The sequence below is a fragment of the Macaca thibetana genome, chromosome 2 (genome assembly GCF_024542745.1).
Source record: "Macaca thibetana thibetana isolate TM-01 chromosome 2, ASM2454274v1, whole genome shotgun sequence".
Classification (NCBI taxonomy): Eukaryota; Metazoa; Chordata; class Mammalia; order Primates; family Cercopithecidae; genus Macaca; species Macaca thibetana.
This window is the reverse complement of record NC_065579.1, coordinates 12,951,146-12,977,963: the sequence shown is the minus strand read 5'-3', so window position 1 is coordinate 12,977,963 and position 26,818 is coordinate 12,951,146. Positions and strand designations below refer to the sequence as shown.

Genomic DNA, 26,818 nt, shown 5'->3' with positions numbered 1-26,818 from the left:
TGCCTCAGCCTCCCCCAAATAGCTAGGACTACAGGTGCCCGCCACCACGCCTGGCTAATTTTTTGTGTTTTTAGTAGAGATGGGATTTCACCGTGTTAGCCAGATGGTCTCGATCTCCTGACCTCGTGATCTGCCTGCCTCGGCCTCCCAAAGTGCTGGGATTACAGGTGTGAGCCACCGCGCCCGGCCCTAGTTTCCTTTCTTCTAATGTCTCGGTATAGTTTTGGTACAAGGATGGTGCTGGCTTCAAAGAGTGAATTAGGATGTGTTCTCTCTTCCAATTACATTAAATGATCTAATATACTACTCAGAAGAAGATTGGAAGAATGGATTTTAAAAACATGATAAACATGCTCTAACAAAGTGACTAAAAGGAACTCACTTAAAACAATATAGATAACTTTAAAGTAAAAGTATGTACAAAGGGGCACCATTTAATCATTAAGCCAGAGAAAGCAAGAGTGACCATCATACTATCAGATAAAGTAAAATCAATGCAAACAATATTAATAAAGGCAGAGCAAGCATTACATAAGAAACATCAATCCCCAAACAGGTCACAGAAATCCTAAATGAATATATACCAAAAAAGGGCCACAATTATTTGCATAAAAATGATAGAATTAAGAAAACAAAAAGGCAAATAAACAATCATAGGAGACTTCAACATCCATGTCTCAACAATTACTAGAAAAACTAGACATGAGTTTAGCAAGAATGTAGAAGAACTCAACATCATCATTAATCAATAAGATCTGATTTACATATATAGAACATTTCATTTGAAATCAGCATAGTACACTTTTCATTAGTGTGTACAGTGTACATGTAGCATGACACACCATCTGTTGGACTGTTTAAAAAAACCCTCAACATATTTAAAAGAATTAAAATTTCTGAGAACAATGGAATCTGGAACTCAGTAACAGAAGTATATGAGGGAAATCTCCAAATGCTTGGAAAGCAAATGACACACTTAATAATAACATAATTAAGTAATTCATGAATCAAAGAGAAAGTTTCAGGGAAAATCACATACTACATTGAAGTGAATAAAACTACAAACTTATTAAAATATGTGGACCACAGCTCACAAGAAAATTCATAGCACTAAATGCTCACATGAGAAGAGAATCAATATCTCAAATCAATAATTTAAGCTCCCACCTCAGTAAACTAAAAGACGAGCAAAATAAAACCAAAGAATGCTGAAACAAGTAAACTAAAAAGGTAAGATCAGAAATCAGTGAAACAAAAAACTGAATCTATTTAAAAGACCAAAAAAATTGAAACGGACTGAAAAAAAAGAAAAAGACACGAATTACTAATATCAGGAATGATCTGGAAGATACCATTACAGATACTGCAGTCATGATAAGGGTTATAAGGCACTATTACAACTAATTCCATACACACAAGTTTGACAACTTAGATAAATTGGACCTAATCCTCAAAAGCACATACTACCACCACTTATGTAAAATAGGTAAGTTGAATAGCCCTAAAATGTTAAGAAAATTGAATTTGCAATGTAAACTCTCATAAAAAAGAAATCTCTAAGTCTAGATCGTTTCACTGGAGACTTCTATCAAGTATTTAAAGAATTAATATCAGCACTACACAATCTCTTCCAGGAAACAGAAGAGAAGGGAAGACTTCCCAAATCATTTTATGATTTATTATTAATTTATTGTACTGACACCAAAACCAGGCAGAGAAAATACAAACAAAACAACAAAATACAATCCTTCTTATAAATACAAAAATTCTTAAGAAAATATTAAGAAATATATTTTAGCAATAGATACAAAAGAATTATACACCATTACCAAGTGAGACTTAATACATGTCTCCGAATAGCAGGAACAGAGGGGAGCTTCCTTAACTTGATAAAGAACATGCACAGATTACCTATAGCTAATATTCTAAGGGTGAAAGACTGAATATTTCCCTCCAAAGATTGGAAACAAAGAAAGAATGTCCACTTTAATCACTGCTGTTCGACATCATTCTGGAAGTCCTAGATGGAGCAATAAAACAAGTAAAGGAAAAAAAAAGAATATAGATCAGAAAGGAAAAAAATAAAACATTTTATATTTGCAGATGACATGAAAGTCTTCATAGAAAATCTCAAATAATCTCAAAAAGCCCTTCTAAAACTAATAATTGAACTCAGCAAGGTTGCACTACACAAGAACAATGTTCAAAATCAATTGTATTTCTATATGCTTGCAATGAATGCATGGAAACTGAAATAACCATTTATAATAGCTCAAATAATGAAATACTTAGGTGTAAATCTACACAAATATATAAAGGACTTGGATTTTGAAAATTAGCGCGATATTATTAGACATAAATTGTATTTAGTTGTCCATATGTCTGTCTGTCCTTCACCGATTACAGTTCTTTAGCAGAAGCCATTTAAACATCTTTGTATGGCAGTATTCAGCAGTCTTATTGCTTAAATGTTACAAATGTTTTGCAAAGAGATAAAGAAGTTGAAATAAATAGTGACAGGCATGTATTTAGAAGTTTGAAATGTAGAATTTAGTTTGGTACTTAAACACTTTCTAATCACAAAGGAAACCGATTTTGACAATAGATGCCAGCACTGTCCTCCGATTCCCGTGTCATCGTGAAGGCTGGAATTCATTGTGATTGGAATCTCCAGATTGCCTTATAGCTTTCTCTATGACCCTTCTACATTATCTGCTAAACAGTCCTGAACTTTAGCTCTGCAAAAAAGGAGTGGTATTGGGGGACTAATGTAAGAAGATAAGAAAAAAAAAAGTTTGGATATGTAGGAAGCTTGTGGGAGGGAAGGTAGTTGTTCAGATACAGAGCTGTGTCTCCTGACTCACTATTTGCCTTTTTACGAAAGGAGCTACCTCCTCATCCTAAGAACAAAGAGCAGTTGGCTAATTAGTGTCCTTAAATTCCCTCAAGGAAAGTTATTTCGATAGCTGTGACCTTTGTTTCAGTTGAAATTTTTGATCTCTCTTTCTCCTGTGACTTCAATTTTTGCTTTTGGTTATGATAACTTATATAATTTCACATTTTTAATTATACAGTTCTTAAAGGCAAAAATGTGGCATTATACACCTCTATAGCCTTCACAGCACAACACAGCTACAGGCTTTGCTCAGAGTAGGGGTCCAAAAATATTGGAGAAAAGAAATAAAAAGTATTTGTTTATTGCCTAGCAAAGCACTGTGTTACATTGTGGGATCACACCAGTGAATAAAGCTGGCATTTAAGTGTTAGAAGGCACACATCAAAATAATAATCACATATGCTAATGTAAACTCATAAAATATTATAAATGGCATTAAGGGAGTAAATGTTAACTATACTATGGCTAGAGTTGGAGTGAGGATTATGGCCAGATTTAGAAAAGACATCTATGAAATGATATTTAAGTTCTCTGGTCTGAGAACTTGGCCAGGTATAAGCCAAAGAAAAGAGCATTCTAGCAAGAATGAACAACTTTAGTGAAAAGTAGGCAGGAGCTTGAGGAACTGAAATAAATTAACAGAACCGAATTAGGAGTTTAATTTCTCCCTCTCCCCTTAATCCTCCATTTTTCCTCTATGTAAGAAATGAGAAGGTGCTCATCCCCCAAGGAAATTAAGCAGTTCATTAGGAAGCAGCACTAGTGCAAAACATTAACATGTATCCCCTTGATTATCTAAAGAAATATTTCTCTCTGTTAAAAAAGAAGTCTTATTATTCCACAAAATTGGGGAAACTTAAATAAATATTGAAGTGACTTTGATGTAAAAACGGTTGAAATGTCTTTCTTATTCTAATTGTATTTTTGTCTTCAGAATGTAATCACTGACCATTACTGCCCTTAGTTGCAGCCTACACATTCTTTCATATTTTGTGAAGTTCATTTTTCTCATTTGGCAATTTTAAATCAAGTAAAGTCTAACATTTTTTAGTTTTCCGAAGTAGAAATATAGTTAACAAACTGCTCTTATCAAATTGTCGAAGACTAAGATATATATGCAAAGAAATTTATTGTAACTGAATTGTATGTGATTTAAAATTAGTTATCAACGGATTTAAAATAAATTGATTTTTTCACCTCCTTGATATTGTCAAAATCTATTCTTTTTTAAAATGATATTTTAAAAGGCTTTATCATTAAGAAAGAGAAATAACTAGTGAGACCCTAATCAACCTTAACACATACATAATAGCCATCCCTGCTATTATTATCAGCCATCGATGTTCCAAATAATTTGAAACCATAAAGAAGACGCAGTTTTCTCACAGTAGGAGTCAAGCCAAGTAGAATAAATACTAGGTGAAAATTCCAGAGAATTTTATGAGAGGTAATTTGTACATTCTTTCATCTCTTTTTGGTTTCTTTTTCAACTTGGGAAATTATCTAGACTAGCCTTTTGTATCTACTTTTATAATAATTGTCAAATAAGGCCTCTGGCTTAGTATCCTCATAGAAACAGCAGCTTCTATTAACCATCTGTTGTTCCTTTAATTATGGTTTCTGTAATGATTGTGAAAGAATAGAGATGAAAATTTGATAAATTGGGGAGCACTAGACCAGAAGCATTCATGTATATTAGTCTGAAAAAAGCACTTCTATTAGACAACTTTCTATTCCACATTCAAAAATTCATCAGAAAGTGATATAAAAGAAAAATTGATCTGCCTTTGACACTGAGTCTTAATGTATGATTGTGTTCAACATTTCTTAGGTTTGGAATATGTTGAAGGAACCTCACACAAGCAGAATATGGTAAGTAGATGAGAGTTTTATAAATAATAATTATAACTATTTGGGCCTCATAGTTAATTTCTACCATACTCCATGAGAAAGATATGCCGATGAATTTTCCTTCCTTGCTATAGTCAGCAGAAATTGAATTAGAGATAAGCCAGATCAATGTTTCTTTCCAGAAAATCCCTGATGCCACCATAAACCTTCCATATTTTATGTTTTTCTGGAAGTTTTAGAAAAGTACAACTGAACCCACACTTTAAAGATACCCCATTTCACATGGCAAAACTATAAAAATTACTACCATTGTAATCAGGCCTCCTGAACACTCTCAGGCTGTGAATAAATCAGTCATGCATTTTGAGTTTCATTTCACATTTTCTTCTTCAAAAATAAGTGTTTAGGCAATATATTATGGTGAAAAGATAATTGGATAATTCCGTATCCTGCTTGAAAAATTTAATGACTGTGAGATGCTGGGAAAGTTATTCTTGCTCTTTTAGTCTAGGTTTTCTCAACAATTAAAAACTATCAGTCGAGGTTTCAAAATAATCTATGATTTTTCTTTTCACTTCTTTCAAAATTTTATGTTTGTCTTTGGTAGCTGAAGTTTCATTATGATAGGTCTTTTTGTGATTTTCTTCCTGTTGCATTTTATGTTGAATCGAATGGCTTCATACAAACTTGCCTTTATTGTTTTCATATGTTTTTAAAAATTCTGTGTCTTTGCTTTTAAAATATACCTTTGATCACATATATTTCTTTTTTTTTTCTGCTAGAAATCGATTTGGAGGTACCATTGGCTATGTCTCTGTCATCACTGTTTTTTATTTATATTTCCTTTGTTCCCCTGTATGCCATTATATGCACTATTTTTTTCTTTCAATATGTAATAGCTTTATTGCAACATAATTTATATATCATATTACTTACCAATTTAAGGTGTATAAGTCAATGGTTTTTAGTATATTCACAGTTTTCAACCACAGTCAATTTTTGAATATTTTCATTGCCCCATAAAGAAACCTCATAACCATTAGTCACACCTCATTTCCCATAAATTGGCCCTCAGCCATAGATAATTACTAACCTACTATCTGTCTCTATAGATTTTCATATTTTGACATGTAATAAAAATGGAATCATATAATACAAGACCCTTTGTGATTATTGTTTTCAGTTAGCATGTTTTCAAGATCTATTCATATTGTGTCATGTCAGTACTTCATTACTTTTTATTGCCAAATAATACATATTATATGGGTAGAATACATTTATTTATCCATTCATTAGCTGATGGGGTTTTGGATTGTTTCCACTTTTTTGACTATCGTAAATAACGCCACTGCGAATATTTGTTATAGACTGAATTGTGTCCCTCCAATGCTCATATGTTGAAGCCCTAACTCATGTTCCTTAGAATGTTTTTCTATTTGTAGATAGGACCATTAAAGAGGCAAGTTAAAATGGAGTGCTCAGGGTGGGTACTAATCAAATATGGCTGGTATCCTTATAAGAGGAGGTTAGGACACAGACCACATAGAAAGATTAATAATACCATGTGAAGACACCAGAAAAAGAACACTATCTACAAGCCAAGGAGAGAGACTTCAGAACAAACAACCTGTCTGACACCTTGATTTCCGGCTCCCAGCCTCCTGAAATGTGAGAAAATAAATTTCTATTGTTTAGGCTACTTAGTCTGTGGTATTTGTTACAGCAGCTGTAGACAAATACATTATTCACAAACAAGTTTTTGTGTAGAGGTATGTTTCATTTCTCTTAAGTATATACATAGGAGTGAAATTGTTGGTCATATGCTAACAGTGTGCTTAAACTTTTGAGCTATGGTCAGACTGTTTTCTAACATGTCTGCACAGTTTAAATTGCCATCAGTAGTAGAAGAGGATTCCAAGTTCTCCACATCCTTTTTTTTTTCCCTCTCTCTTATTTTTTTGGTATAAACATCTTAGCAAATATGAAGTGTCATATTGAAGAAAACCACATAACTCAAGATTATGAAGACTTACTTCTATGTTTTCTTCTACAATTTTTATATTTTCAGCACTTACTTTTAAGTGTGTGATTCATTTGGGGTTATTTTTTATGTACAATGTGAGGAAAGAGTATATATTCCTGGTTTTGCATATGGATATCTAGCTCTTTCACCACAGTTTGTTGAGAAGACTATTCTTTCTCTCACTGAACTGTCTCTGCCTTGTCGAAAATTAATAGTTACTTGAAAATTTATTTCTGATCTCTATTCCATTACTCTTTATGTCTGTCCTTCTGCTAGTATCAAACAGTCTTTATTACTGTAGCTTTGTAGTACATTTTGAAATAAGGAGTGTGATCCAAATGTTGTCTTTTTTAAAAAGTATATTTTAGTGATTCTAGGTCCCTTGCAGTTCCATATTGTATTAGTTCATTTTCACACTGCTATAAAGAATACCTGAGACTGGGTAATTTGTAAAGGGAAGAGTTGTAATTAACTCACCATTCTGCATGGCTGGGGAAGCCTCAGGAAACTGACAATCATGGTGGAAGGTGAAGGGGAAGCAAGGCACATCTTATATGGCGGTAGGAGAAAGAGAGAGGGGGGAAGTGCCAGACACTTAACAATCAGATCTCATGAGAACTCACTATCACAAGAACAGTATGGGGGAAACTGCCCCATCATCAAATCACCTCCCACCAGCTCCCTCCCTCAACACCTGGAGATGACAATTCCAGATGAGATTTGAGTGGGGACACAGAGACAAATGATATCAATATGAATTTTAGGATCAATTTGCAATGTGCACAAAAAAAAGCTTAGATTTTGATAGAATTTTGTTGAATCTATAAACTTGGGAAGTATCACCATCCTGACAATACTAAATCTTCTGATCTATAAAAACGGTATGCCTTTTCACTTATTTAGGTCTTCTTTAATTTCCTTAACAATGCTTTATAGTTTGCAGAATATAAGCTTTGTATGTCTTTTGTTAAATTAACTCCTAAGTGTGTTGACCATGTAGATTTTTCACAGATGCTTGCTTGTCAAGCGTTTTGTAAATGAGGATTTAATTTTATAAAATTCATTTTCTGAATGTATTGGGAAGTTTTTGTATTTTATTCTACTGACATAGTGTATCAGCTGATACAAACAAATTAATTGATTAATAAATTAATTGATTTTAGAGTATTTAAAAATTGCACACCTGGGATAAATCCCAGTTGGTCATGGTGTATAATCCTTTGTATGGGTTTGGTTTTCGTTTTTTTTTTTCTTTTTTCAGAGCTAGCTGAGGTTTTATTTTGGATCAAAAACAACAACAACAACAACAACAACAAACAACAAAAGCAATTGAATTGTTTTGCAGCTGGAGGCATGGGCAAGGGTGGGGGCTGAGAGCTAGGGCTGAGCCTTAGGTGAGTCTCCTGTTCCCTGTACTCCCCTGCACAGCGGCCTCCCTCCTGGGCTCTGGGGCAGCCTCAGGAGGGTCAGGCTGGGAGTGGCTGCTGCAGCCGTTCACTTGGGCAAAACGTCGGGGGACTTGGACACCAGCTTCCCATCACAGCTCTCGATCTTCTTCACAACCACGGCCCTGGTAGAGCTGGTGCGACTGAAGGAGCTGAAGCCTGCACCAGAGTCAAAGCTGCAGCCCACACCGTAGCTGAGGCTGGGTCTTGTGAAGCCCCCATAGGACGAGCTCAGGTCACCTGCATAGCCTCTGATGGTCTTAGTATGGTTACTCATGTTCTGCATCCCAGACTCCAGCCATCTCTCCTTGCCCTCCAGCAGCTTCCTGTAGGTAGTGATCTCAATGTCCAGGGCCAGCTTGACATTCATCATCTCCTGGTACTCCTGCAGCTGCTGCTCCATGTCCTGCGTGGCCCGCTGCAGGGCTGCCTCCAGCTCCCACAGCTTGGTGTTGACATACTTAACTGCCAGCTCTCCACTCTGCTCGGCATCTGCGATGGCAGCCTCCAGGGAAACCTTCTGGCCTTTGAGGTCCTCAATCTCAGCCTGGAGCTGGCTGATGTTCTGGTTCGTCTTGGAGATCCCAGTCTTCGTATGTGACAGGTCATCACGGTGCTTCCCAGCCAGTGACGGCAGCTCCTCATACCTGATTTGGTGCATACGCTGAGCCTCTGCCTGTCTGCAGTTGGCGATCTCCTCGTACTGCGCCTTGACCTCAGTGATGATACTGTCCGTCGTGTCCAGGGAGCGGCAGTTGTCCATGGACAGCACCACATACGTGTCTGAGATCTGGGACTGCAGCTCCCAGATCTCCTCTTCATACAGCTGCCTGAGGAAGTTGATCTCCTCAGTCAGCCCTTCCATGTGAGACTCCAGCTCTACCTTGTTCATGTAAGCTTCATCCGCATCCTTCTTGATGAGGACAAATTCATTCTCCATCTTGTATGCTTATTGATCTCATCCTCACACTTGTTCTTGAAGTTCTCCACCAGCCCCTGCATGTTGCCAAGCTCTGCCTCCAGCTTCAGCTTCTCCCAGCCCAGAGTCTCCAGCTGCGGCCTGAGGTTGTTGATGTAGCTCTCCAACATGTTGTCCATGTTGCTCCCAGCCATCTTCTGCTGCTGCAGAAGGCTCCACTTGGTCTCCAGCATCTTGTTCTTCTGCTGTAGGAATCGTACCTTGTTGACGTAGGAGGCAAACTTGTTGAGGGGCTTGATCTGCTCCTTCTCCTGGGTGCGCATGACCTGGATGTTGGGGTCCACCTCCAGGTTAAGGGGACTCAGCTGGCTCCGGTTGAGCATGATGGTGGTGATGCCTCCCAGGCCCCTGGCCCCAGCATAGCTTCCGCCCAGGCCACCCTAGAAGCTTCTGCTGCCCACTGGGGAGAAGCTCGAGGTGCTGATGTGGGCACCGGGCCCACTCGTGTAGGAGTGGCTGTTGAAGGCCGGAGGGCCAGAGGTGGACACCTTGTAGGACTTCTGGGTCACCTGGATGGACATGGTGGAGGCAGGTGGGCTGAACCAGGCGGAAATTCCAGAAGGAGCAGAGAAGTTGATTCTTGGTCTGGGTTTGATTTTCTAGTAATTTGTTGAGGACTTTTTTTCTCTTTATTTATTAAAATTTTGGTCTCCAGTTTTCTTCTCTTATAATTTGTCTTGTTTGATATTAAGATAATCAAACGAGTTGGATGAGAAAATTCTGTTTCTCATCAGGGTATTCTGTTTTTTGGAAGAATAGGTGAAGTATCATTATTAACTCTTCTTTAAATGTTTGGAAGAATTCACCAGTAAAACTATCTTGGTTTGTAATCTTTGTGAAAAGTTTTTAAAACTACTTTTCCATCTCTTTCCTTGTATAGGTCTATTAATATTTTTATTACATCTTGAATCCAGTCTTGATCATTTGTATCTCTCTCAAAATTTGTTATTTTAAGCTGATTTTTCTAATTTTATGGTATAGTTTTTCATGGCATTTTCTTACAATTATTTTTATCTCTGCAAGCTCAGTATTAATGTTCCTTCTTTTTCAGATTTTTGTAATTTGAGTTATTCTTTTTCTTGGACAGTCTAGCTAAATAGCTAAAGGTTGGCCCATTTTCTTTTCTATTTTCAAAGAATCAACTTTCAATTTCGATGATTTATTTACTGTTTATAAAAGTTAAACAGGTAAAAAATGAATAAAAATAATTCTCTATTTCATTAATTTTTACTGAGATCTTTATTATTTGCTTTTTCTGCTTGCTTTAGGTTTAGTTTGCTCTTTTTTCCCCAATAGCTTATGGTGGAAAGTTAGATTATTGATTGAAGTTTTGTCTTCTTTTTAAACACAAGCATTTAGAGCTTTTCTTTTCCCTCTAAGGACTGCCTTAGCTGTACCTCCTGTGTGTATGCGTATACATGTGTTTCAATGTAGATTTGAATTACTTCCTGAGATTACTTGATGTCATCCAGAAGTACTTCCTTTAACATTTTTTAAAAGATGAGTCAGTTAGCGGGGAATTCTATCAGTTTTGTTTACCTGGGAATAGCTTCATTTTATCTTTATATTTTTCAACTTTTTGTTAATATCTTATAGTAGTATGGTATATTTGTCACAATTAAGTAATCAATAATAATATAGTATTATTAACTAAAGTCCATAGTTTATTCAGATTTCCTTTGTTTTTACCTAACATTCTTTTTCTATCCCAGTGTCGCACCTAAGCTATCATATTACATAATTTTTGTGTTTCCTTACATTTTCCCCTAGCAATGACAGTATTTTAGAACTTCCTTGTTTTTAATGACCTTGATGGTTTTCAGGTATACTGATTAGGTTTGCCATATCATGCCACTATTGGAGTTTTTCTGATGCTTTACTCATGGGTAGACTGGAATAATGCATTTTTTTCTTCATTTTTGCAAGGTAGTTTTATTGGATATAACATTTTTGATTGACAGTTGCTTTTCTTTTCTTTCAGTAGTTTGAATATTGTTTCTTATGAGAAATCAGCTGTTATTCTCATTGGGATTCCTTTTATGAGTAGTCGCTTACTTTTACTGCTTTCAAGATTTTCCCTTTGTCTGTGTCATTGATGCCATGATGGCTCTGATACAGATCCCTTTGTTGCTAACCTACTTGGCATTTCTCTCACTTCTTTTATTGGTTGGTTGTTTTTATCGTCTAGTTTGGGAAGCTCTCAGCCATTATTTCTCGAATATTTTTTCAGCTTTTTTGTCTCTCTCCTCTCCTGCTACTCTTATTCTTGGTAAACTACATGGAATCCCGAATTTCTCTGAGCTCTGTTAATTTATTTTTAGTTTTATTTTAGTTATGTATTTCTAATTGTATAATGCCTAAAGATCTCTATTTAAATCCACTGATTCCTTTTTTTTTTTTGCCATTTCAAATCTACTTTAGCTCCTCTAGCAAATTTTAAAATTTTACTTGTATCACTTTTTAACTCTAAAAATTTTTTATTTTTAAACAATTTCAGTTATTTCACTAACATTTCCTATTCAATGAAACACTGTAATCATGGCTTTCCTTAATTCTTAAGCATAATTTTCTTTAGTTCTTTGAATATATTTATGATAGATAGCTGCTTTGAAGTTTCCTCTGTTGAATTGTACACCTGGGCCTCTTCACAGTCAGTTTTTGTTTTCTACTTGTCAGGCCTCTGAGCCCAAGCCAAGCCATGGCATTCCCTGTGACTTGCACATATATGCCCAGATGGCCTAAAGTAACTGAAGAATCACAAAAGAAGCAAAAATACCCTCCCCTGCTTTAACTGATAACATTCCATCACAAAAGAAGTGAAAATGGCCGGTCCTTGCCTTAAATGATGACATTACCTTGTGAAATTCCTTTTCCTGGCTCATCTTGGCTCAAAAAGCTCCCCCACTGAGCAACTTGTGACCCCTACTCCTGCCAGAGAACCCCCCTTTGACTGTAATTTCCTTCACCTACCCAAATCCTATAAAACGGCCCCACCCTTATCTCCCTTCCCTGACTCAGTCTCCCTGCACCCAGGTGATTCAAAAGCTTTATTGCTCACACAAACCCTGTTTGATGGTCTCTTCACAGGGACATGCATGACACTACTTTTTTTTTTTCCATGCATAGGTCAAATACCCCTGTTTCTTTGTACACCTTACTTTGTTGTTGTTAAAAATTGGGGGATTTTAGGGAATATATTATGGCAACTCTAGAGAGCGACCCCACTCCTCTGGAGCTTGATGTTATTACTGTTTGCTTATTTATTTGTTTAGTGACCTGGCTGGACTATTTTAGTGAAGGCTGTTTTCCCTGCAGTGTGAAGCTTCTAATATCACTCAAGTTTTGGGCTTGTACAAGGTTACCCTGGGATGACTGTTGTTTTAACAGGACTGTCTTTAGCTATCTCTTTCTTTGATGTCTCTATTTAGCTGTCTGCCTCTGTTGGTATCACACACAGCTGTTAGACTCCAGAAATAGCCAGTAAATTGCTATATTTTTTTTCAACGATGCACTGGAACATAAATTGCTCCACGATTATAGCCAATTAAATGCAGGTCCCTCTGTAAGGGTAGTTTTTGGGGCCAGTCTTTGGGGTTTCTTCTAACACCCAGAGAGCTCATCTTAGCTGCCTTTCCCCCTGGTTTTCTCTGGTAAAATAACTGAGCTATAATTTAGCTTGTGGCTGATATGGAGTTACCAGCCTCCACTTAATTACTTAACACCAAAAATCACTGTTTTCAAGAGTACCCTTAGTCTTGAATTCCTCCATACTGTGTTCTAAATAACACCAGTTAGTTCATTTAGGGAGAACTTCAGAGCTGTCTGTTCTTATGACCTGCCTCATCCTGAAGAAAATCTCCATGCCATCACTCCTGACTTGTGAGTATGACTTTACTTAGCTTGTCCCTTTGGGCATGGTATCTCCCCCTCAAGTGGGCTAAAGAGAAGGTGACTGAGCACTTCATAATCTGACCTGCCACTTCTGAAATAGAGATGGCACCCTGTAAGTCAGGAGTAAGTATAGGAAGAGAGCCCCTAGTCTAAACTGACTCATCTGAAATTTAATCTCCGCATTACAGAGATAGGCGATTAGAGTGAGAATGATCTTCTTGGCAATGTCCATTTGGGGCAAAGTGTCTGTCACACTGAGCTGGGGTTGGAGGGAGCAGCAGTTTTGCTTTTCTTACTTTTGTTCTTCAAACAGTTTTGCTCTTCAAACTTTTGTTCTTCTTAGTGAGATGTACTTGATTTTCTTGAATAAATATTCTTCACATGCTGTATGCCATTATGACAATTTCTGGGGACTTTAAATGGTTGCTTTAGAAATTATTTTCATCACTTACGATTGTTTCACTGAAAATAGGTCTATAGAGCTCTTCACACTGACATCCCAAAAGCAGATTCTCTTTTTTTCCCTATTTTTCTTTCATTTATATAATCCAAGCTTTAAATATCCACAATACTCTAAATGTGTAAATATCAATTGCTGTGTGGTTTATTTCTAGAATATCTCCAGCTCATTTTCAGACATGTAGGTAATTTTTAATAGTCCCTAATCTCTACACTTGAAAAATTTTGAGTTTGCTTCTAGTTTATTTAAACTTGGTCATTATAGACTGTTTTATAATCTCATATTTTTGTGGTAAAATATATATAACATAACATTTACCATTTTAACCATTTTAAGTATACATTCAGTGGTAGTAAGCATATGTACTTTGTTGTGCTCTAATAACTTTAGTATATGTTTCTTTCTATGTTATTTCTGGTTTTGTTCATGATACCTAATTTTGTGTGTTTGTGGAGTTTTTAAGGTGAATTCCTGATTTTCCTGCAAACATATTTTCAGGGAAACCCACACTAGAAATCCTGTAAAGGGCCTCTGTGTCCCTGCCTTCTACTCCATGAACCTACATCTTAAGAAGAAAACAAACTCATGTACTCACTGGTCAATACAATCCTACCTTCTTTTCATCTTTCAGGAATTGTGTACAATTTCTGAAGCACAAAGAAGTCTATATTTTGTATTCCAGCAAATAGTAATAAACTTATTTATTTTAATAGCTTTTGGAAAATAATAGTAAAATTTAACATGTGTTTGGACAAATAATTTGAAATCAATATATGATGTATTGATAATATATGTATGACTTCGAAAATCAGAAAGTTAAGAGTGAATTATTCAATAAATTGTGTTAAGACAATCATGTAAGAGCTTGAACAATTGGGAACAATTTTTAGATCAAGTTTAAGAGGCAGGCTTCTTTAATCATAAAACAAACAGGAAAAAAATGATATATGATATATTTGACAATGTAAAATTGAATGTTTCAACATCAAAAATGTCATAAATAACTGCAAAACACACAGAATTGGGAAAATAAGTTTAGAATACTTGCTTTCATATTGGAAAATCTTAATAATACAAATGATACAGTGCAAGCTGTAAATATCACATTTGAGAATATTATTTGCATAAAACATAATTGAATACAATGATACTGTATATAGATGTCAACTAATAAATTACTTGAAATAATAATGCTAATGTAGCGAAGTCTAATAATATTAATGTTTAAAACATAAACTTTCCTGTATATGGCTTAGTTTAGATGTATGATCAGATAAAGTTTATTTGACCTAATATCAAAAATATAAATTATCCAGAAAAAGTATTAAAAAGAAATATATAGGACACATACTAAAAGAAGTGTTAATTTATTTCAAAAAAAAAAATAAAATTGGGTAAATTAAAACATAGTTTTGGACAAAAATATTTTAAACATGTCAGTTCTTCCTAAAATAAAATCATTTACAAACAAGCATATATAATTAGGACACCCACATGAGAAGAGGGAATATTGAGGGAGGAGATTGAAAAATACTACTAAAGATTATCCAAAAGAATGTAAGATCCTATAAAATATGAGTAATAGGAGAAGTCTAGTTTTAGTAAATATCAAAAATATAACAGTATTAAACACAACTAAAGCAGGTGAATGAACTGGACTAGAGAGTCTAATAATATATCCTGATTTACGGGGAACATAGAATATGCACTTTAAATCATTGTGGGAAAACATGTATCAAATTAATAATGAAAGAACAAAGGACTAACTAGCTCTTTGAAGGAAGATTATACAGTTGGACATTTTTGCCAAAATCATACAGATGGCTCCAATTTTAAAATAAAGAAATGTAGAATAAGCAGAAATTATTGAATAATTAATTAACCTTCAATATCTCACAATCCTTATACCTTTGAGCGTGTTGTGAAACTAGAACATATTCTAGTTTCTATATTCTAGAATAATATATAGATACATTGAATATATAGATACATTGAGAAGAATATATAGATACATTGAGATTCACACGACAAAATGATCTTACTGGCAAAAAATAATACCACAAACAAAAGTCAGATACAAAAGCACAAATTGGAAAAAAAATGAAAAACAGATAGCAAACAATGGATATCTTCACATGCAATAATCCTTTTAAATTTTAAATCATAAAATAAACCAACATTTGCCAATATAAAATTGAATAAATTTTGTGTTAGACATTCCACTGGGCAAATATCAATAGAACTTAAATATGAGAAAAAATAGTCAACTTTATTCGAACCTCAAAAGTGATCAAAGTAATACCAGTTTAAAATATGCCGTTTTTCAACGACAAATATTTAAAATTATAATACCCAGTAGGGCAAAACTTTAGGGGAATGAATACTTTCATTTACACATGGTAATACATGACAAGGATGTAAATTGGAACAACCTCTGTAAATGGCAATTTTTCATTGCATATTAACAGAATTAAAAAGTGAACTCGATTTGACCTACCAATTTCACTTTAATTCTTGCAAATGTAATAGGCATCATAGTTCTTCATTGACCAACATTTATTGAGTATGTTCTATATGCTAGTCACAGTGATGAGCATATTACAGACATCATCTTGTCTAACACCTGAGAAACTACTATGAAATAGGAAACTCTTGCTATCTTGAGTTTCACCTGAGAACACTGAGTGAAACAAATACATCTCTTAAATAGTCTAAAGCTATGTAGATCCAGAGCAAGATAAACCCAGAACCTCTTAACTTCAAAATGCATAATTTAAACATTATTCTATATTGCTGGCACATAGCATACACTACAAAGTAGTAATAGTTACTGTTTTGGGAATTCTTGTAACTCTATAGATAATATGTGTGCATGTATATATATTCATATATATGTGTATACATAGCTGTATACATATGTGCATATATGTGTAAAGATCTATATGTGTTTATGTATATGTGTCTATCTATCTATCGATCTAATATGATATTCTGTAGCCGTATTGGATAGGGGAAGCCGGATGATGACTATAAACAATGGAGATCCTTTGTGAGTAGGTAAATGACAGGGTTAAGGAGTGTGTGTGTGAGTGTGTGCATGTGTCCATACATGTGCATGTGTGTGATGGTATGGTGGGACTACATAAGAAGGATATGATATACTAAAAATTGAATGTGAGAAGAAATGCTAGCAGCTAGATATATAACCTGAAGTACTATAATAAAATTTGGGATAAGGAAGCAAGGCCAAGTCTGAGAGGGATTTCACCATATGAGAGCTGATGTATTAATTTATTGACTCTCACATTAGAGGGACAAGAAGAGTAAGAGAGGAATTAACATTGTACCTGCAGATAAGTTTTCTTAGAAGTTTTTCAGAATACTTCTGAACAACCTCTTTGATAAATGATGATCATAGTAAAGCCAGAGTACTGCTTTTTTTCTCAAGACATACAATCTGCCAAGAGTAGGAAACAGGTGGAAAACTATTTCCAGGTTTTATTTTTATTTTTAAAAGGTCCTAGTGTTTCATTGCAAAAATCACAATGATTTGAGCAATGTACAGTGAAATGAAGGCTTCATTGAATTAGCAATTTAAACTTGTGTTATATTAGCATCCTGTTGAATTATTACTCATCCTTGCTAATATAGCATTTAACAAGGAATTACACTGTCATGCCAGACTAGTGTAAAAAGAAACTTTAATGGGGCATGATGTGAAAGCTATTATGAAAGATACTATTATAAGTATATGCAATCTTTCCAACAATACTATTTTGGATTTTCCTATAGGTATCATGATCAAATTGGGTGTGGAGGGCACTGAGACAACTGAGAATGAAGAGAATTTGTGTAGCTGAGTAGCCTGAGTGCTCTTGAATAAGATATTTTTGAGAGAACTAAATTATTTTTGTCAGCCTTCCTTGGAAAATTTCCAGATGTATTGAAATAATAAAATTTGGGGCTTCTAATGACCTGTTTTGTTTTTTTTTTTTTAATTTTCTTATTTGAAAATCAATGCCATAACTTGTAGTCCAGTGGCAGGATGGCTAATGGATTATTCTTAAACACTTTGGATGACCAGAAATGTGTAGGATATTTTTAATCTAAATAAACAATTTACAGTGGGCCAAGTAACTTACTAAGCTAGTGATATGGAACTTAATTTGGTTAAGTAGCAAACAGCCCTTGTGTTGTTTTCATATAGGTACAGTGGGGGATAATTAAGGTGATGCCACTGGAAATCTGCTGACATTCAGGAAAAATGCTGCAGTTTCTTTCCAAGTGTCTAAAAGTGAAGATAGGCAATGTTTGGTTTCTCTCATGATCACTCAGTTTTGTGATCTGTATGAATGATAAAACTTGAAGAAATATTGGAAAAAAATTAAAAATTGTTTAATGTTTAAGAACTCAACTTCGTCATTCTGTCATTGATATTATCTCCTTTCCTCTCCTCCACATAATACCAAAGCATGCAATTCCCACTCGTATGAATTCCTTTCTCATGCTCCTCATCTGAGACCCCATTCTTACGGTATTTACCTTCAGAGGTTGGTACATGCCATTCACTTTAGGAAACATTATCCACCTCTTTCTTTCATTTATCTCTTCCAAGGCCTGATTTAAAATCATCTTTCTTCAGAGACAATTTTCCAATATTGTGTTTATTTTCTTACACTGCACCCATGATCTGCCTCGTCTTTCATTTGATATATAATCTTTCATTTTTATAGACTTGTGACTGCCCTGAAGCTTGGCCTCCAGATTTGTTCCAATCCATTTGTTCTATTGGGACTGATACCAGCCTCTCTCTGAGGGACATTCAGTTTTGATGGGGCTAGTTGTTCCCATTTCGGGGACGCTTCCTTAGAAAAGAGAACACAAAATTATGAATAAAATATTGGTATAAATTAGCCTTTGTTTAGAATGGGAACATAAATCATGCCAAATACATGTTTTAAAAGTTGGGCCGAGTGTGGTGGCTCACAGCTGTAATCCCAGTACTTTAGGAGGCTGAGATGGGTGGATCACCTGAGGTCAGGAGTTCAAGGTCAGCCTGGCCAACATGGTGAAACCCTGTCTCTACTAAAAATACAAAAAATTAGCCAGGCGTGGTGGCAGGCACCTGTAATCCCAGCTGCTTGGGAGGCTGAGGCAGTAGAATGGCTTCAACCTGGGAGGTGGTGGTGCAGTGACCCGAGATCACGCCATTGCACTCCAGCCTGGGCAACAGAGTGAGACTCCATATCAAAAAAAAAAAAAAAAAAAAAAAAAAAAAGTTATAAATACCATAAACTTTGTGAGCACAAAATACTGTCATTACTGAGTAACTGCCTGCTGTACCTCTATGATGCTTTTCCATATATTTTGGCTGTATATTCTTTGATTATTCGTTAGTCTTTTCATATAGAAATTGTTTTGTGCTTTGTTCTATAGAAGGAACAGAAAAGTAATTGAGTACTTTCTCTCTACCACAGTTTCTTAAAAATCTGTTGTTATTATTTGTTGTGAAAGTCACAGTGGTAGTAGACATAGAAATTTAGAAGATTTTTCTTCCAGTTTAGGACCCATTTTGGAAAATGTCATATTTTTAGAAATATAGTCAAAAAGACTTTATCAAATTTATTTAATATATAAATTGTAACATTGCAAGTCATTTCAAGTTTTCTCATGCAATGTAATAAATATGTTTAGAAATGACCACACTCATAACCAATGTGTTTTCAGTGTCCTTATTTAGTGGCATATACTTTTTTGATGTTATCTGCACTAATGTTAGCATTTGCATCAAATCAGCAAGAAACCATTGTTTTTTCAATATGTTCCCATGTTTCAAATCTTTTCATTACAGGGGATCATTAAGCAATTCAAAGATCTCCACATAGCTTCTATTTGAGAGGGATCTCTTTTTCTTAATGAACTACTACTTTCATGTGATCTAACCATTGTAGGTTCACATTTGCTTCTCTATGTCAAATTATTTATAGTTTTATTATTTTAGATCCTTAAACGAGATTCATGCAGGCCAGGGGTCTTGAAGCATAAGTTCTTTTTTTTTTTTTTAATGAAATTTTGCTCTTGTCATCCAGGCTAGAGTACAATGGCATGATCTTGGCTCACTGCAACCTCTGTCTCCCAGGTTCAAGTTATTCTCCTGCCTCAGTCACCCGAGTAGCTGGGATTACAGGCACGTGCCACCAGTCCTGGCTAATTTTTATATTTTTAGTAGAGACGGGGTTTCACCATGTTGGCCAGGCTGGTCTCAAACTCCTGACCGCAGGTGATCCACCCGCCTAGGTCTCCCAAAGTGCTGAGATTACAGGTGTGAGCCACCGTGCCTGGCTAAAGCATAAGTTCTTTACTGTCATCAGAGATCATTTGCCTCTGATTCTTCCCTTCTTATGTGATATGATATTTTAATCTGGTGTAGAGAAGACAGAGATTGATTGGGCATAGAGAAACTTAAGTAAACTTACTCAACTTGTCAAAAAGTGTGTGTGCAACAGATGAGAATATAAATGAAGGTATCATTAGGCAAGAGTATGATTTTATCAGCCCAGGTTTGAAAAGGATTGAATAAACACAAGAAATCAGAAATATGATATTATGTAAGAGAATGAGAGTTCATGTGCATGCATTCAAAATATTTTATAATGTCTGTAGATGTGATTGGGAGAATTTCATAACATGTCTTGATGTGCATGAGAATGGGGATTAAGAATATGAATTAGTAAGGGTATAAATGTACAAAAGACACTGAATGTGACAGAATGTTACTTTGAAATTCATTGTGATCAAGTAAAACAGTGATAAGAAAACAAAGCCAAAAAAAAAAAATCAGTGAAACCTTGCTATTGGTGCATTAATTTCAGCTTCTCTGTCCATCATCATGAGAACTTAAAATATATACCAAACAGCCACGACATTATAAAGAAATATGGGAAGTACCAGTTGCCAATGCAAACACTGCTACCATTTGAATATATATATTTTTAGAACTTCCACTTTCTTTTCTTCTTTCAAGATCTTTGCTTTTCCTTTCATTTATTTTGTTATCCATGAAAACTTATTTGTTTTTAGAATAATATGAAAACTCTTGATGCCTTCTCACTAAGGATATCTAACATGAGTAGAGCATATAAATTTCAAAATTAAATAAATGTTCATGTCCACCAGAAGGAAGTTGCAGGGGAACTATCCCAAGATAAAATGGAGTATTTGTTTTCTCTAGATACGCTATGAGAGAAGGCTGTGGGAAGTCCTGGTATACAAAGTTCGCATATACTAAGTAAATCACCATGATTCAGGTCTCTCCTTCCCTATAAAATTCTAACTGAAGTTCTCAGAAGTAGCTGCTGCTGCATATACCATAAATCTAACTATATATTCTTAAAGGATGCAGACATGCAAAGATTTATTTTTCTGTAACAAAATACATTTGTATGTAAGAAACTTAGGGCTGTTTTGCAAGCTGTGTGTCATCAGGGACCCAGGCTCCTTCCAGTTCTGCTCTTTGCCATCTTCAGGTCACCTATAGAATATTAAAAATGGTATAAATTCATTGCATTTCTCTCATTAAGAGATTAGGTCGGGCTGGGCGTGGTGGTTCATGCCTATAATTCCAGCACTTTGGGAGGCCAAGGCAGGCGGATATCTTGTGGTCAGGAGTTCAAGACCAGCCTGGCCAACATGGCCAAAATCCATCTCTACAAAAAATACAAAAATTAGCTGGGTGTGGTGGCACGCACCTGTAATCCCAGCTACTCGGGAGGCTGAGGCAGGAGAATCACTTGAACCTGGGAGGTGGAGGTTGCAGTGAGCCGAGATCACACCACTGCACTCTAACCTGGGCAACAGAGGGAGACTCTGTCTCAAAAAGAAAAGAAAAGAAAAAAAAAAAAAAAAAAACAAGAGATGAGGTCTCTATACTCTCCTCTAGAATCTGGGCAGAATATGTGACTACTTTAAATAATAAAATATGGTAGAAGCGACACTGTGCCAATTTCTAGGCACATGTCTCAAGGTACTGTCAAATTCTACTTTCTCCTTCTTGAAACAGTTTCTTTCAGAGCCCTCAGCTGTCATGTAAGAAATCCCACGAGCCTGTTGAAGAGAGAAGATGGACAGGCTCTAAGGCTACATAGAGAAAGAGAAAGGCCCCGCTGGGCTCAGGATTTTAACCACTCCCAGCTAACCGCCAGTCATGAAAATAAGCTGTCACAGTTCTTGAAGATCAGCCCTACTGTCAACTAAATTTTAATGCATCACTTCAAATGATGTTCTATGGAACAGAAGGATCATTCAATCTACATAATTGGGAGGTGAAATTAAATTTTCGTTTTTTAAACTACTAAATTTGGGGATGTTTTATAATTTATCAATAGATAACATGGTTATCTATTGGTTCAGAATGGCTCCCAGAGCTTTAGCCATCATATCGTGTTACAGAAACCTATGCAGTCATGCAGCAGGAAGGAGAAAAGGACAAAAAAAAAAGTGCATCTCTTTCACTTTTAGGAAGACTCTCAGAATTCAAACAACACTGTTTCGATATAATTGGTGAAAACTTGGTTACACTGTCATTCAGCTGTAAGAGGGACAGAGTAATGTAGTCTTTTGGATGGCTACACTGCCAAGCTAAACAAATGCACAATTATTTTTCTAAGAAAGAAGAATTGCATGTTGGCTTGGCAGCTAGTAGTATCTACATTCCTTCAACTCTCTCATTAATATCAACAACATTTTTGAACACTTAGTATGTTCTCAAATTCTCATTAGAAAAAACGTAAGATAGCCAGAAATAGTACTAGTTTGCTGTCACTTCATAACAAATTACTAAACACTTAGTGGATTAAAAACAATACCCACTTAATAGCCAACAATTCCCTGGGTCAGAATCTAGGCAGACTTGGCTGGGCTTTCTGCTTAGGGTTTCACAGGGCCGATAGCAAGATTTCAACCAGTCTGGGCTTTTATATGAATGCTCTAGTAAAGACTTCACTTCCATAAACATCCAGGTTCTTGACTGACTTCAATTTACTGTGGTTGTAGGACTGATGTCCTTGTTTTCTTGCTGGCTAACAACTGGAGGAGTCACTCCACTCCTTAGGCAAGTCATATTCTTTCTCACATGACCCCTCTATCTTCAGACCAGCAACAAAGTGTAAAGTCCTGCTCACATGTGAAATCGCTGTGACATTTTCTGCCTTCAGCCAGAAAAAGCTCTGTACTTTAATAGTTGATATAATTAAATCAATCCTACCCAGACAATCTTATATGAAGTTTAACTTTGCTACCTATTATCATATAATTAAAATATACTCAAAGGAATGATATTGTATTGTATCTATAGTTTTTGTGGATTAGTTAGAAATATTTTGGGGGGAGCTACTTAAAAAATTCGACCCACCACACAATTCAATGTTATATCCATATTTAGATAAACATTGGCACTAAGTTCTTCACCACAGTATAAGACAAAAGAGAGAATGGGGAAGAACCTTGCTGTCAATTCTGTGCTCATCTGGTCTGTTGGGAGAACAGAATCCTTTTAGACTTTCTCTCTCAAATTTCTCTATACAACAAAGTGGTTTAAAATACGCTCACACCTCTGCTACATTGTTAAGAATTTGGTTTTCTGTATTTCTGTTACTGACCTTGTTTCAGAACTCAACTCATTTTCCCACTATGAAGTAACTTCTTAAGCTCCCTTGTTGGCCTTATTGAAATTGAATCTTTCTTTATACCTTTTCTGTATGTTCTACAAAGTTTGTCCTGAGTAATCACTAAAATTGTTTGTGCCACATTCTACCTCTCCCATGCAACTGAAAACTCTAGGCACGCACTGGTGTATGACTATAGCATTTAGCACAGTTCCTAACACTTGTGCATTTGATATGTATTTGTTGCTCAAAGGAAAGGCTGGAAGACATCGCAGCTAGTTCAGGTGGCCTTTAGGAGGCTTCCACTCACCTGCAAACATGGATAGAGGAATTCAAGGAGGGAGAAGCTTGCCTTATCAAACTGTCATTTAGATAACCCTCTGTGGCATCCTTCCAGTGCTTGAGCTTAAGAGTAACAGTGGCAGTACTTTTTATTTAATTTTTGAATCTAGACATTTATTTCTTCAAAGTGGCTCCCGAATACTATGCTTTATTCTTCTTCTTCTTTTTAATTTTTACAATTGCATTGGAATAGATGTACAACAAATCGGTTCCCAGTGTCATATTTTTCAGTGTATAATTTGGGGATATAACCTTCCCTCAAAAATTAGGTATTTGGTTTCTACTATGTGCAAGACTGGAGTTAAGGGGATAGGACAAAATATGTGGTATATGTACTTCAGAGATGTGGTATATGTACATAGACGTATATGTAGAGACAAAGATGTGGTATATGTACAAAGATGTGGCATATGTACTTGTGGTATATGTTCTGAGTCACAGAGTACTGTGGGGAAACAGACAAGGAAAGAATTGAAGCTAATGTTATTTGACTTGTTTTGGTAATGGTACTATGTTGGACACAGAAGCAGTGCCTCTGACCTTGGCCAAAGCCGAAGGAGAAGTTTCTATGAAAAGTGATAGCAGAACTAGCACTGAAGGACTGGTATGAGTCTTCAGGTGAAGAAGTGAGAGAGAGAGTTTTGTACAGAAAGTTTATTTTCTCTGTAATAAAAGTATAAAAGTTTGCTGTTTGGAGTTCAAAAGGAAATCAAGCTATACATAAGGAAGCAAACACAGAATACTGTTATCTGCCCTGCTGTTATTATTGAATCTGTACTCCAAAGGCAAGATTATCGCAGGAATTACATTAAAAATTCTTGTGAATAACAATGAAGGCACTGTCTGTTTCCTTTTTGATGCTAAATACCTTTTTTTTAAAATTTCCCCAAATATTGTCGCATATTACTTTTTAAATTTTTTCACTATTAAATGTTTGATCATAAAATTGAATTGCAAAAAGAAACCAAAAGAGATGGTTATTGAATAGAAGTGGCACATTAGTTACTTTTAATAAAAAACTCAGCAGACCAAATAATAGGACTTCAATGGGCTTAGAAAACAATAGGTAGATGAGGCTAGAGTTTGAATTGCAGCTCATGGTAAACTTGTCTTTGGGTCTGCTTAGAAAATATTTTTTTTTCCTGACTGTACCTGAAGAGTTTTAAATTTGTCCTCCTTTTGACTTTGAATCTCTGTGTGTGGTGGTTTTCAGAAATTAGCTTTTATGTGATCAAACCGCTCCTTTTTGATTCTCAATTCAAAGCTTTTGTAATTATGTTCAGAGCACTGTAAAAAAAAAAAAAAAAGTATAAATGCATCTTTAATGTATGGAGATTGGGAAACCAGCAGCCAAGTGAAACTACAGCACAGGGAGAGAATGTACAGAGGTCAGCGGAACTGTTGAAAAGAATAGAAATTAGATCCTGTCAGAAAGAGGTGAAGGAATTAGACTCATCCTAAGAAAAGAGCTGGCAAAGAAGAATTTAATAATGTATCTCCTTATTTGTAGAGGCAGAATATTAGACACATATAAGAATGTAGAGAATTTGAAATCTAGCGATATCTACTGCCTACTTTCCCACCTACCAACTCATGAGAAATCCAATTATTGGATACTTAGTAAGTTCCTATTGCATACACAGCATTTGCTGGATATTAGCAGAAATTAATAGCTGCTCATATTACATTAATGAACATTCACAACTGAAAAGAAATAGGCACGTACAAGGCAATATAGGTTAAGAGTTTTTAGACCTCAAAAATTAGAAAAGATATAGAATTAAGGACTCTTCTAATTATGCTCTCTGGTGTGAAAATCAATGTGTGGCCTAGAGAAGAAATTTTGAAACAACTGTATTTTGCATTTGATATATTTTTTGGGGGGTTTCTAAAATATCTACCTTTTTGCAATAAGTTCCTTGGCATATGCTCATTACTGAGGAAAATAAAACAGGTATATGTCTAATTAGACTTCACCTTATCGGTTCAGGAAAAGCCTGCCTACCCACCCCTTGTTATAATAAACTAATGATGCCTCCATGTATTATATGATACAGTCAGGGTGGTTCATTACAACTTTGTTGTCTTATTCCATAAATGTCAAACAATTAAAGGTGAAAGCTTTACCTTCACATTTTTTTTTTTGGAGATAGGTTTTAAATAGTTCAGGATGGTCACATTATTGTAAGATAGCAGCAACAGTTTCTTCATGATACCAAATGTCTAGTAGAAAAGTCTAAAAACCTATTTTAAAACATCTATTTATTTTTGTTTATAAAATAAGGAGTAAGAAATTAAAATACGCTCTTATATTCTGATTGTTTGAATATGTCAGGTGTTCAGCTCAATATTTCTATTGGTAATTTTGAGTTTCTGCTAATATATCCTAAATTAAATGTTTTTAATATTCCACATTGTCTAACTTGAAAGGTCAGTAGTGGATGTCTACATGTGGATTCTCTTTAGTATCTTTTATTTAAAAAAAAATCATTTTCTTTCATTTTCTTCCCTTCCTTCAAGTTGAAATTAGTTGTTTTTATTCTAATACGAGAATAATAAAATGAAAGAGAAATGGAACTGAAATTAGCCAGACCTAGGTTTGTATCCAAATGTCCCATTTCTTTGTGTAAGATATTGAACAGTTTACATAGGCTTTTCGTGATTGAGGTTAACCTGTAATATGGGAATTATTAGCATCCAGCCAAAATGAAGGATGTGTGGTAAAGCTTAACTGAGATAATCATGTTTTGTATTTAGAAAAATGTGCTGTACCTAGCAGGTATTCAATAAATATTACTGTTTCTTCTCTTGTTATGGTTGCTATTTTATTTTGCTTTTGCTATCTCCTTTAACTTATGTTTTTTTTTTTAGGTAGTTGAATGCTGAAATAATAATTAAAAGACGAAGTATATAGAAAATGTGATTTTTCTTTCTCATTAATCTGTCGGTCACAGAGTTAGGTCACTGAAACATCAAATTTAAAGCTACAAAAGATCTTACAAATAATTTTGTACATCTTCCTCATTTTCTAGATGAGGAAAAATTTCTCAAACCTCCATACTCACCCAGCCTGTCATCTCTAACTTCCTATTCAATTCCAGAAGGAACAATTGGACAACTGGGGAGCTGAAATAGGAAAGGGATTTCTATATCAGCTTTGCATTTTCAAGTCATTATTGTAGAAATCTATTTCAATGAGACTTTAATAATTTTATGGATAATTGTATGAGTCAGTCACACATATTTTACAACCAGAATCTAAAACATCT

The 26,818-nt window shown here is 35.3% G+C and overlaps 1 long non-coding RNA gene and 1 pseudogene across 1 annotated transcript in view; both read right to left on the bottom strand.

Moving 5' to 3' along the window:
- Nucleotides 1-26,818, bottom strand: part of LOC126946609 (uncharacterized) — a 500,082-nt gene that overhangs the window by 322,526 nt on the left and 150,738 nt on the right. The window lies entirely within an intron of this gene.
- Nucleotides 8,265-9,745, bottom strand: LOC126946592 (keratin, type II cytoskeletal 8-like; annotated as a pseudogene).